This window comes from Anomaloglossus baeobatrachus, chromosome 1 (assembly GCF_048569485.1).
Source record: "Anomaloglossus baeobatrachus isolate aAnoBae1 chromosome 1, aAnoBae1.hap1, whole genome shotgun sequence".
Classification (NCBI taxonomy): Eukaryota; Metazoa; Chordata; class Amphibia; order Anura; family Aromobatidae; genus Anomaloglossus; species Anomaloglossus baeobatrachus.
The window spans coordinates 563,990,934-564,004,044 of record NC_134353.1 but is presented as its reverse complement, the minus strand read 5'-3'; positions in this window follow the sequence as shown (position 1 = coordinate 564,004,044).

Below are 13,111 nucleotides of genomic sequence, written 5' to 3'. Positions count from 1 at the left end.
GTCTTCTCTTTACTGTTGACTTAGAGACAGATACACCTACTTCACTGAGAGTGTTCTGGACTTCAGTTGATGTTGTGAACGGGTTCTTCTTCACCAAAGAAAGTATGCGGCGAACATCCACCACTGTTGTCATCCGTGGACGCCCAGGCCTTTTTGAGTTCCCAAGCTCACCAGTCAATTCCTTTTTTCTCAGAATGTACCCGACTGTTGATTTTGCTACTCTAAGCATGTCTGCTATCTCTCTGATGGATTTTTTTTTTTCAGCCTCAGGATGTTCTGCTTCACCTCAATTGAGAGTTCCTTAGACCGCATGTTGTCTTGTCACAGCAACAGCTTCCAAATGCAAAACCACACACCTGTAATCAACCCCAGACCTTTTAACTACTTCATTGATTACAGGTTAACGAGGGAGACACCTTCAGAGTTAATTGCAGCCCTTAGAGTCCCTTGTCCAATTACTTTTGGTCCCTTGAAAAAGAGGAGGCTATGCATTACAGAGCTATGATTCCTAAACCCTTTCTCCGATTTGGATGTGAAAACTCTCATATTGCAGCTGGGAGTGTGCACTTTCAGCCCATATTATATATATAATTGTATTTCTGAACATGTTTTTGTAAACAGCTAAAATAACAAAACTTGTGTCACTGTCCAAATATTTCTGGACCTAACTGTATGCTCTTCATTATGCAATCGTAGGACCACCATGGATGCCGGGCTGCTTCTTGTTACTTCTGTGAAGCTGAGGCCTCTGTTTTCTCTAAAACTTCACAGCATTTCAGATAAAGATATACATTGCTGCAATGGTGCATAAAGGTTTTAATTAGTGATGAGCGGACCTGCAGATAACTGGGACTGGCTGATCCTGGTGTTGCGGTCTTTTAACCCCTTCACGAAAGGCTGAGTTTTCACATTCCAGGTTTTTTTTTCGCCATTCTTCTTCTGAGAGACGTAACGTTTTTATTTTTCAGTCAATGTGGTCATATGAGGGCTCATTTTTTGCGGAACGAGCTGTACTTTAAAATGAAACCATAAGTTTTACCATATAGTGTACTGAAAAACAGCAAAAAAATCCAAATGCAGAAAAATTGCAAAAAAAAGTGCGATAGCACTATAGTTTTTGAAATATTTTATTCACTGTGTTCACTATATGGTAAACCTGATGTATTGCTGTGATTCCTCAAGTCAGTGCGAGTAAGTTGACACCAAACATGTATAGGTTTACTTTTATATAAGGGGTTAAAAAAAATCGGAAGTTTGTCCGAAAAAAGTGTTTTACGCCAAATTCCGTGACCCGTGGCGTTCTCATTTTTCAGGATTTATGGCTCAGTGATGGCTTAATTTTTGCATCTCGAGATGACGTTTTTAACTGTACCATTTTTGCACAGATGTTACATTTTGATCGCCTGTTATCGCATTTTGCGCAAAAGTTGTGGCGTCAAAAAAACTTAATTTTGGCGTTTGGATTTTTTTTGGTTCTACGCCGTTTACTGATCAGATTAATTAATTTTATATTTTGATAGATTGGGCATTTCTGAACGCGGAAATACCAAATGTGTGTATATTTTTTATTTTTTTAACCCTTTAATTTTCAATGGGGCAAAAGGGGGTTATTTGAACTTTTAGGTTTTTTTGGTTTTTTCCATTTTTAAAACTTTTCTTTTTACTTTTTTTAATTTTACTAGTCTCCCTAGGGGGCTATAGCGATCAGCAATCCGATCGCTCTGCCCTATCTGCTGATCACAGCCACAAGGCTGTAAACAGCAGATACGCTCACTTTCTGCTTCACTCGGCTCCGGGCCAAGTGAAACTGAAAGTAATTCAAGTGTAGTACAGGAGTCATCACATGACCCTGTGCTACCATGACAACCACCGGAAGTCACGTGACCACATCATGTGACTTCCGGTATCGGCCAGTAAGTAAAAGTTTACCGCGATTGCGATTATAACGGCGCTGTCACATATTGACAGCGCCATTTAAGGGGTTAAATGGCACGGGCAGAAAACGATTCTGCTCGTGCCTAGCAGGCACACATCTCAGCTTTGAAATCAGCTGAGATGTGCGCCAATTGCGGCATGCTGACGACACCAGACCGCGGGCAGTAACATTATGACAGCTAGGACATAATATTACTGCCCGTCGTTAAGGGGTTAAAATCCAGTTCTGAGCCAGATTTCAGTAGTCATATAAGTCTATCAGCATGAGAATCTGGTGATTAAAAATTGTGGTAGAAGGGGTAGGGGGAAGGGAGCAGGCGCGCTATACTTACCGAGACTCCAGCAGAGCTGTGCGCTGATCCCAGACCTCGCATTTACTTCCTGGACCGCTAATTACTGCTCATCCATATCCACTGCTTTCCCAGCCCACCAACACCTGTGATTGGTTGCAGTCAGATGCGCCCCCAGCCTGAGTGGAAGCATGTCAGCTGAGTGCAACCAATCACAGGAGCCAGGATGGCCGGTGGGTAGGGAAAGCAGTGCAACTGTCTGTGGGTCAGTATCATTATATAAAAATAAATAAATAAAACAATTGGCATAGGGTCCTCCCATCTTATAATACCTAGCAAAAATAAAGCATACAGCTGCAGACTGCAGCCCCCAACCATGTGCTCATCTTGGCTGTTTATCAAAATAAGAGGAACCACATGCAACTTTTTTTTGTAATCATTTGGTGGGGTGGATATCAGGGTTAAAAGTTTAATAACAGCCCACAGCTGCCACTAAGCTCTAGATTAGTAGTGGCAGACATCTATGAGACCTCCCCATCAGTAATCTGTAAGTGAGAGTAAATAAACACAAGCACCGAAAAAACACAAAAAAAAATCCATTATTTAGAATAGAAGACAAAACAACACCTTCTTTCACCATTTTAATAACCCCCCAAAACACCACTGCAGGTCCAACGAAATCTACACAAGGTCTCATGATGATTCAGCTCTGCTACATCTGAACATCACAATGTGCAATCATGGAACATGAGTGCCCACTGTGAGCTCCAGAGATTGAATGAGCCATAGCGATCAGCGGTGATGTCACTCGGTGTTTACTGGGGGTCGGCACTGTCAGTGTTAAAGGTCTTTCAGTGTTAAAATGACAGTGCCAACCAGGGGCAGGGGTTGTAGGCCTGCCTCACATTCCCCAACCCCGGACGGCACTGTCAGTGTTAAAAGACTCATGTATCAAAAACTGTGGAGGAAAGACAGGCACATAGGGTCTTAAACAATAAAATCAAATATAAATAATTACAAGGTGCACTCACCTATAGATGTTGTGAAGAGGTAACAACACCTAATAACACATATTCGCTGGTAGAGACAGCTGCGGACCCGCAATTGTGGAGATGAGTCTTTAAAAGAAGCCGAGAATCACTGCCGTGCTTGTCACCAATGACACATGAAAGATATTATTCCAAATTTTTCAAATTTGTGGGTTGTCCTATGATGTGGACATTCTGGGGTATTTATACTCATGCATATGACCTTTTGTATATCTTCCATGTCATTAATGTACTGTCCTGAGGAATGGGGACCCCTGAAACGCGTAGACCTGTATATATGGTTCAAATAAATGACGTGGAATAATATCTTTCATGTGCCATTAGTGACAAGCGCGGCAGGGATCCCCGGTTCCCTTTAAAGTGTTAAAAGGCTGGCAGGGTGCAGGGCATGTCCCGCACTTTAAGCCAGAGTGCTTCAGGTCACCAGAGGTCATACTGTGAAACCCCGGGTATGCCCTCCAGTGAACTAAGTGACGTCACTGCTGCCAGCCGGGTACCCTTTGTCAGTGTTTCCTGAATTCTGGAAAGATCAGACAGATTTCCAGTCTCTCCAGGCTTGATTGTAGCAGAGCCAGGACTGTCATGGGATATCATGTGGATTACAGCGGAACTTTAAAGATCTTTTGGGGTTAATAAAGAGGGAAAAGAGGATGCTGTATTTTATTTTAAATAAAGTACTTTTCTCTTTGTATTTATTTCTCCTTCCTTATAGGATTAGGGATGGGGGTCTAATAGATCCCTACCTATCACTAATTCTGGGCTTGATGAAAGTTGTACACTGTCATTAACCACTATTACTTCGAATGCCAACACACCAGGGCAATTGGGAAGAGCCAGATAAAGCTCTTCTAATGGATGAGACAATTCCAGGGCAGCTGTAGGCTGCTATTTTATGCCTGAGGGGTCTCAATAACCATGGTATTCCTCAGCCTGTAGCTGTATGCTTTATCTGTGCTGGGTATCATAATATTGGATATTATGCTAATTGTTTTATTTAATTAATTTTTATATCACGATACTGACCCGCAGACAGTTGCATTGCTTTCCTTACCCACCGGCTGTCCTGGTGCCTGTGATTGGTTGCAGTCAGACGCGGTCACACAGGCTGGGAGCCCCTCTGACAGCAATCCATCAGAGACACCAGGATGGTCGGTGGTTGGGGAAAGCAATGCATATGGATGAGCAATGATGAGTGGCCTAGGAAGTGAAGGCGAGACTACGGAAGCAGTGTACAGCCGCAACAGAGCCTTGGTAAGTATGAAGAGCTCGTGTCATTCTTGGTTTCTTTATTTGTCTTTATTTTTTTAAGTTTCCTGAGTACTAGATCCAAATCAATATCATAACATAGGTCCGGCACCCAGACACCTTTGAAATTGCACGGATCAGGACTTTTATAGTATCACTAGTTTTGATTCATTCATGATGGTTTCGCAGTGTGAATCAAATAACAAGTTCCCTTTAATTAACAAATATGCCTAGGACAAGATTTTGTGCCACTTAATAACTTGTAATTATTATTCCCTGCACTGGTTAATGTAAAGTTTCTCATAGACAAAATGATTCACCTATCTACAAAATAGTTGTGGAAGGAGGAGCAAGTCACCTGTCCATCAGTCTCTTATATTTGAAAAGCATTCCATATGGGAAAGCTGTTTTTTAGTTGGATGGCGCTGATGAACAGATCTGTTCACAAGCTCCTCCATTAACAATAATTATTTTGTAATGTACACTGGGCAGTCTATAAGAACAACTGCACTAACAAATGTAACACATATTTATTAATAAGTGGCACAAAAACATTTCCCAAATGTCCTTTAAAGATGTTTATTGGACAATGAAATCCCATGTTCCCCTTTGGAATTAGAAATGAGCAGATAAAGCAAAATTTAAATTTGCCTGTTTGCTCAGTCTTTCGAAGGAATTTAATTCTACTTATTATGCTCTGGGATCTCTCTAGACACCAGATCATAAAAGCACAATATGTAAAAAATCCTTACACTCATCTCAAAGCACACCTCTGTTGCCCCTACACTCCTCACTGCCACCTGTCCATTCCTCGACATATCTTTGGATTGGCATTGTCAGTGGTGAAGTCCCCGAGCTTTGGATGCTAGGCAAAGGCCTCTGGGTTTCCTGGGCCTGTAAGGTTTCTGCACATGTATCTATAAAGGTAAAGGCTCATGTGGTGATGTCCTACATCTCGTTGTGAGCCATGACCTTTGCAGGTGCCTGTAAAGAACCCTCCCAGGGCTAGTAAACCCACAACCTTGGCCTAGTTTCAATCCTCCTGCTGCCAATATGAAGATCTGATGAGGACTGGATGGGTGATGGTGAGAAGTGGGGTAGCTGGAGAGATGAACATAAAGATTTTTTTATTTTTTTAACATTTTGAGAGCCAGAAAAATGTCAGTCAGTAGCTGTCATCTTGCTGAATCCACATAGAAGTAAAATACAAAAAATCTATATATATTACAAATGCAGATTTTTGTCCAATTTGAGTAGAATACAATTGCCCTCAAATTTATTCAATCATCTCTACTTGGAACCTCCTTGCATGTGCCAAATTGAATATCTTCTTTGATAGAGCATCTCCTGCCCTGATGATTTTGATGCACATTTGTGTTAAGCCCGCTTTACACGCTACAATATATCTTACGATGTGTCGGCGGGGTCACGTCGTAAGTGACGCACATCCGGCATCGTAAGGTACATTATAGTGTGTGACAGGTACGTGCAATTGCAATTGAACGTTAAAACGTTCATCGCATACACGTCATTAAATCCAGAAGAATTGCACATCCGGTTGTTCAATGTTCCCAAGGCAGTACACATCGCAGTGTGTGACACCCCGGGAACATTGAACAGATCTTACCTGCCTCCCGCGGCTCCAGCCGGCAATGCGGAAGGAAAGAGGTGGGTGGGATGTTTACGTCCCGCTCATCTCCGCCCCTCCGCTTCTATTGGCCGGCTGCCGCGTGACGTCGATGTGACGCCGAACGTCCCTCCCACTCCAGGAAGTGGACGTTTGCCGCCCACATCGAGGTCGTCTGGACGGGTAAATAAGTGTGACGAGGGTAATCGTTTGTGCGGCACGTTCAACAAATTGAACGTGCCACACATACGATGGGGGTGTTACAAATCGCATACGATATCGTATGTGAAATTTCAACGTGTAAAGCAGGCTTTAGGCTGGGTTCACATGTAGTTATCCATTATCACGGAACTGTTAGACATGCGTTTACGAAAATGTTGTGCAAACACAACTTTTTTGTCCGTTGTTAAATAACGAATGTCGGCCGGATCTGCTTTTACCATGTGGAGTCTATGGACAATGGATCCATTAACGAATTGCTATTTATCTTCCATTTGTAACGGATATCCGTTAACAAATCCGTTGACACGTAGGCTCCCAAGTAAGGAAAACGGAACCAGCAGATATTAGTTTTCAAACTATCCGTTCTAACATATGACAACAGAACATAGCCTTACATTGATGTTGCTTGGCACGCAGGTAACACTACATTTCTCTTGCATTGGCCATTATGAGGGAAATTAATGGTTAGAAATAGCTTCCATAAACAGAAAATTAAAGATTTTTTTTTAAAGGATAATTTATTGAGACTTCGCACATATGGGATGAAAGTAGTTAGACATACCGAATAGAAAGTAAATTGAGCACAAGTTTTTTCACTTCTACTTGCACTATATGAGTACAGTTATTTAACTTGATCTTGAATCTGTAATATAAAGAGTAAAATGCATATGCATAGCAATGATTAATGGCTGGCAGAAACAAATTCAATATACATGAATCATTATTCTGTTCCACATTTCACTCCTGACATATACAACATGTGAAGGTTTTATTTCTATAACAGTAAAAGACTGCGCATCCTCCTTTCCTTTCCCACCACTCAGATTATTTTTTGTTATTTCTTTTACAGTAAAAAATAAGTTAATAATTTGATTACATTATTTTCATTGTATTTGCAGACTCCAGCTGAAGTGGAATTTGCTGTTAAATTCACTGCATGCTCCATATGTCGCTATTAAATATGGATCTGGCATGACCTAAATCCAAGCTCTGCTAAATATAGCAATAACTGTGAATTCGAAGGGGAACAAATCTCCGGTTTGCTGTTTGATGCCGCTGAGTTATGTGTTAAATAAATTCAGCAATGGATAACCACATTGATCTGACAGAAAAAAATGAAAATGTCAAATTAGGAATCCAGTGAAAATGACTTTAAAATAGAACAACCACTGGACTATCTTCTTCAGCCGAGGTCGCAACAATAAATTTGTGCTTTTTTGCCTTTTACGTTAGAAAGCATATGCTTAGAGAGCTTAGTTAAAGCTCCTCAATAAATATTTAAGAGAAAAAAAACAAAACCAGCCTTCATAAATTTGTTTTCTGGGTCAGCAAAGATGAAGTAGAACCTGCTGATTAGCAAGGCAGAAGGAATCCACCTGGGATTGCCGAATAGCAGCTCACATACATGGGAAGTTCTTTGTGACAGGACTTTCTTATTAAACTTAGTATATATTTTAGGCACTTTTTTATTGAAGTTATTCTAATTTTCTATGCACCATATTATCACAGTTAGAGTTAATTTGTAGGATTCAACAATTTTAACCCTGTAAGAAACTCATCATTTTTGAGAATAGTTTTGGACTTCCCTTGTTGTAAGAGCCATTCCTTTGAATTTTTCCATCACCATAGTATATGACAGCTTGCTTTTTGCTGGATGAGTTAGAGTTTTTTAACAACATCGTTCATTTTACCATATATTTATTCAAATATGGAGCAAAGAAATTCAAAATGGCAGAAATGGTAGAAAAAAAATGCAATTCCACTTTTTTTTAGTTTTGGTTCATGTTGAGCGAGTAGTTAACTGTTCGTACTCGCTAAGCTGTTAGTGAGTACTCTCTGCTACTTGCATATTTGTTACAAGTAGTGGACACATTGTAAGTCAATGGGAAATACTCGCGAGTAGCCCGAAAGCCGTACTATTCTCTACGCGCACGAAAAGTACGGCTTTCAGGTTACTCGCCACTTAGCGAGTATTAGCCATTGACTTACATTGCGCCCGCTACTCGTAACAAATATGCGAATAGCGGACAGAACTTTCTAACAGCATAGCGGGTACGAATAGTTAACTACTCGCTCAACACTAGTGTATGGTCTTCATTGTGCACTAAAAATGATATGGCAATGGGATTCTCCAGCGCAATCGGATTACGGCAATACCAAACATGTAAGGTTTTTTGTATATATTTTACTTGCTCGAAAAAAAAAAACACATAAAAGAAAATTTTTGTTGTGTCATCATCATTTTCTGAGATATGTAGAATTTTATTGTTCCATCTACCGTGTAAAACTGTAAAGGGGAAATAAGCGCAATAGGGTCTTACCCGGTATGAGGGTGGACAGACAAGACAAAGAAGCACTCACCTGGTGAGGTTGTGCCAGTCACAACCCCTTATGATAGCCTGTGAGTGCCCGGTGGTTTAGCTGCAGCCCCGGGAGAGGAATTTTGTATCAATGATTTATTTTCCTGAGGAAGGAGATGGATGTCTCTGAAACGCGTAGGAACTGTCCAATAAAAAGGAAATCTTTTAATTTACACGCATCAGTGGTTTTTAGCGCGGCATAAACCCGGTCTTCTCTTCTACCTGTGTGATACATTGTTCCATCTATGGAGGGCTTGTTTTTGTTTGTTAAGCTCTAGTTTTTTTTTATTACACTTTAGGGTACATACAACATTTTGATAAAATTTTACTACAATTTTTCAGGGAAGTACAGCAACTGAAATATGACAATTCTGTTGTTTCAATTTTTTTTATTTAAAGTATGGTTTCAATAATTTTATATTTTGGTAGATTGTATTGTTTCAGACATAAATATGGTTATTTGTCATTTTTTAATTTATATTTGAATAGGAATTACACAAAAAAGTGCTTCCGACATACCAGTGGATGAGTGTAATAGAAATTAAAAATAATAAAGTCAACATACATATGGTGAGTGACAACTTTACTACTTCTTCCCACTTTACTTAGCTTTTAATAAGAATTTCTTCAATCATCTTCTTTCAAACCTTTTCCAGAACACCAGATATTCATCTTCACTATACCATAATTAGTGATGGGCCAACTTGCAGATACCCAGGATTGGCGGCTCAAACCAGGTTTAAAAAAAAAACCTAGTTCCAGCCCAGAATTGATATCAGATATCTGGCCAAACACCAGTCCCCATGTAAGTCTATGTGTGCCACCCCTGCAGCGGACCGAACAGCTCGGATCCAGGGGTGGTGATTACTCATGGCTCGAGGGTCTCCGGACCCTGGGGCTAGGGGCCACACTCAAATGGAAAAAGGGGTATTTACAGGGGATTGGTATAGTTTGTGATGCCACCAGTGGTGTACGGTAATTGGGAGTACCGCCGCTGCCATTGGGAGTACCCGGGGTGATGGAGTGGGGCAGAAAGATGACGTTACCCTCCACGGGTAGGGGTAGGCCCCGGAACTCTGGATGGTGATGCGGGGACGCAGTACAGGGGTCAGTCGGGTACTCAATCATCAATGAAGCAGACGCTGACAACAGGGTAAACCAAGTCTCTGACTGTCGTTGCTTCTCGAGGGGAGCTCGTCTGGGTTCTGTCCCATGCTGCACTGCCTGGTGGTCCGTAACCTGCCTCCTGGCACAAAATTTAGATTGTCCATTGTGGCATTGTGGTAGCTTAGAGCTTTCCGGGCCCCGCTCCCCACTGTGGCTAAGTGAAAGAGCCTGCTCTCAGGAGCTCATACTTGGGATTTAAGTGGACCACTTGCTAGGAAAGCCCTATCCCCCTCCTTGCGCTAGTGCCCCCGATCTCTGAGCTTGGTGGGAACAGTCCATAAAGGCCCTGTCCTCTGCAGGTTAAGTGCCGGGTCACCTGAAGCTTCTCCCCGACCTAGGGTCCGTGTACCCCGACGTGCCTTCAGTCCCAGACTGGTGATAGGACCAGGCTGCTGACTGTCCTCCTTGATGGGTTCAAGGCACCTAGCCTCAATCCTCTGTGACCGGGGGTCCGACTGCTCTAGGCCCAGACCACCGTCTGCGACCTAGTTTACTTCTCCTCTGGGAGCTGCAACTCCTAGCTTCCTCAGAGCTTTTCACAGCTCGAGGGCTATCACTGAACTGACTTGACACCTCCCACCTCCCTGCCTGACCCCTAGGTGGGCGACCCTATTCCTTCTTAAGCAGCCCCCTGGTGTGCCTGACAGGTGTAGTGCAAAGTGTATCTAGGATATCTGAATGCTGGTGGAGGCAGTAATGCAGGTTAGGTTCCCAGAACCATTGGGGTTTGATTCCTGCACGGGGAGGGCAGATTGTGCAGAACCCTGTGATGACCCGAATAGTCCAGGGCGTCACATAGGGAGACCAGAATCTGGCTCTTTAAAATGTTAGTAGAAGGGATAGTGGGATTCGAGCAAACACTTTGTGCTTACCGAGTCTCCCTCGTGGCTGTAACACTACTTCTTGGGCTGCTCATTATCCTTCATACATAGTGACTGCTTCCCCCGCCCACTGGCAGTCCCAGCATCTCTGATTGGTTGCAGTAAGACATGCCCCCACGCTGTATGACAGCATGTCTGACTGTAACCAGTCAGAGGCGCTGTGTATGCATCTTTATTGGTATAAAAATAAATAAATTGTCATAGGGATTAATCGTATTATCATACCCAGCACAGATAAAACATATGGCTACAGGCTGCAGCCCCCAGCCGTATGCTTATCTTGAGTGTATAAAATAAGAGGGGCCACATGTGGCTTTTTTTAAATTAATTAAATAAATAATGTTTAAAAAATGCTGACCAATTCCCCTCAATTTCCATTAGATGCAACAATCCTGGAACTTTACCTTCCTCATCCCCATTGCCCTGGTGCGGTGGCAACCAGTGTAATAAGAAGTTAATGACAGCTCACAGCTGCCACTAAGCCCTATATTAGAAATGGGAATGGTCTATGAGAACCTCAGTACTAATACTGTAAATGAAAAGAAATAACCACAAACACTGAAAAAATCCTTAATTTGAAATAAAATACAAAAAAACTTCTCTTTCACCCCTTTATTAACCCCCAAAACACCAAGGTCAAATGTAATCCACATGAAGTTCCACAACGGTTGCAGCATTGCTAAATTACTGAAAGCACAGTGCGTGGGCATAGAACGTGACCACCCCCGGGAGCTTCAGGCAGATACTGAACAGTAGTGATGAGTGGTGACGTCACTCAGGTTATTTGCAGTCTCAGCTGGAGGTTTCCATGGTCCTTCACCTATGACAGCAGCTAACCTCAACTCAGTGATGTTAGTGAAGTCACCAGATATCTGTGTAATTTCTGATTGTTACATTGTTACCCATCACTAAATTTCTGGACATCTATGGTTTGATTTTTTTGCCTGTTTGGATTAGAGGCGGTTGCTACCGATTTCTGCTGAGAAATTCATGTCAATAGCACCTTTAGAAATATATTAACTTAGAAAACTGGTGAAGTATTCAATATGTTTCACCACTCAGCTGTTACAGTTGCTTGCAGCACGGACCACTGGCGGTCCATGCTGTGGGTTAATAGCAGATACCTGTAGTAGAGTGATTTAGGAAAACAAATATACTGCAGATCCTGCGCTACCATTATTTTATTGTGAAATTTGAGATACCTTTTAACCGTTTCACAGCCTTGGACATACCTGTACATCCAAGTCCATGTGTGTCCCTTTAATGCGTGCTCTCGCATCTGATCAGTTGACATGTGCAGCTAACAGACATGGATGGATTTCCAATAACTAGTAAACTAGTTGAATCTTTCTGTTAATCTCTGACAACGGGATTTAACGTGGTGAGTGCCATTCCATTAAATCAATAGTGGAATTTAACTTTTTTGCAATTTCACAGCAATTGGAATATTTTACCCATTTTACTGTAAAATTTGTGGCAGAATGAATGGATCCATTAAATCAATAGTGGAATTTAACTTTGTTTGCAGTTTCATAGCACTTGGAATTTTTTCCTGTTTTCCAGTAAAAGCTGTAGGAACATGAATGGTGTCCTTCAAAACTACAACTTGTCTAGCAAAAAACAAGCCTTCATATGGCTACACTGATGGGAAAAAAAAGTTATGGCTCTTGGAAAAAGGGGAGGAAAAAACAAAAATGAAAAACGGGTGGTGAAGGGGTTAACAAACGTCTGACATTTAAAGTTAATTTTAATGGATAAATTTAAACTTATGTCCATATGGTAAGTGTAATATTACTAATAGCACCTTTTTACATAGCGCTAAAATATTGTTGTGCTCCATACACTCAGGGTAAGCAGTAGAAATACAAAACGAATATACAAAACTATGACATAGTATAGCATAAGGCCCCCATACATATGATAAGACTAATGTCAGCTCGGCATAGAGATATCAATGGGTTCAGCCTATGGTCAAAAAAGATTTCAATGGTGTATGTCGTATTTCAGACTGTCGATTGCATTGTTTTAGAGACTTTCCTGGCTTTCTCATGGAGAACACAGCTGAGCGAACACTCCTCTGTATGAGAGTGTTGAATGAGATGGCTGTCAGTCATTTAATATGCATGGCCAGCCTTAAGCGGGTTTTACACGCTGTGACATCGCTAGCCGATGCTAGCGATGCCGAGCGCGATAGCACCCGCCACTGTCATACGGCTGATATGTGTTGATCGCTGCCGTAGCGAACATTATCGTTACGGCAGCATCACACACACTTACCTGCCCTGCAACGTCGCTGTGACCGGCGATCCGCCTCCTTTCTAATGGGGCGGTTCAT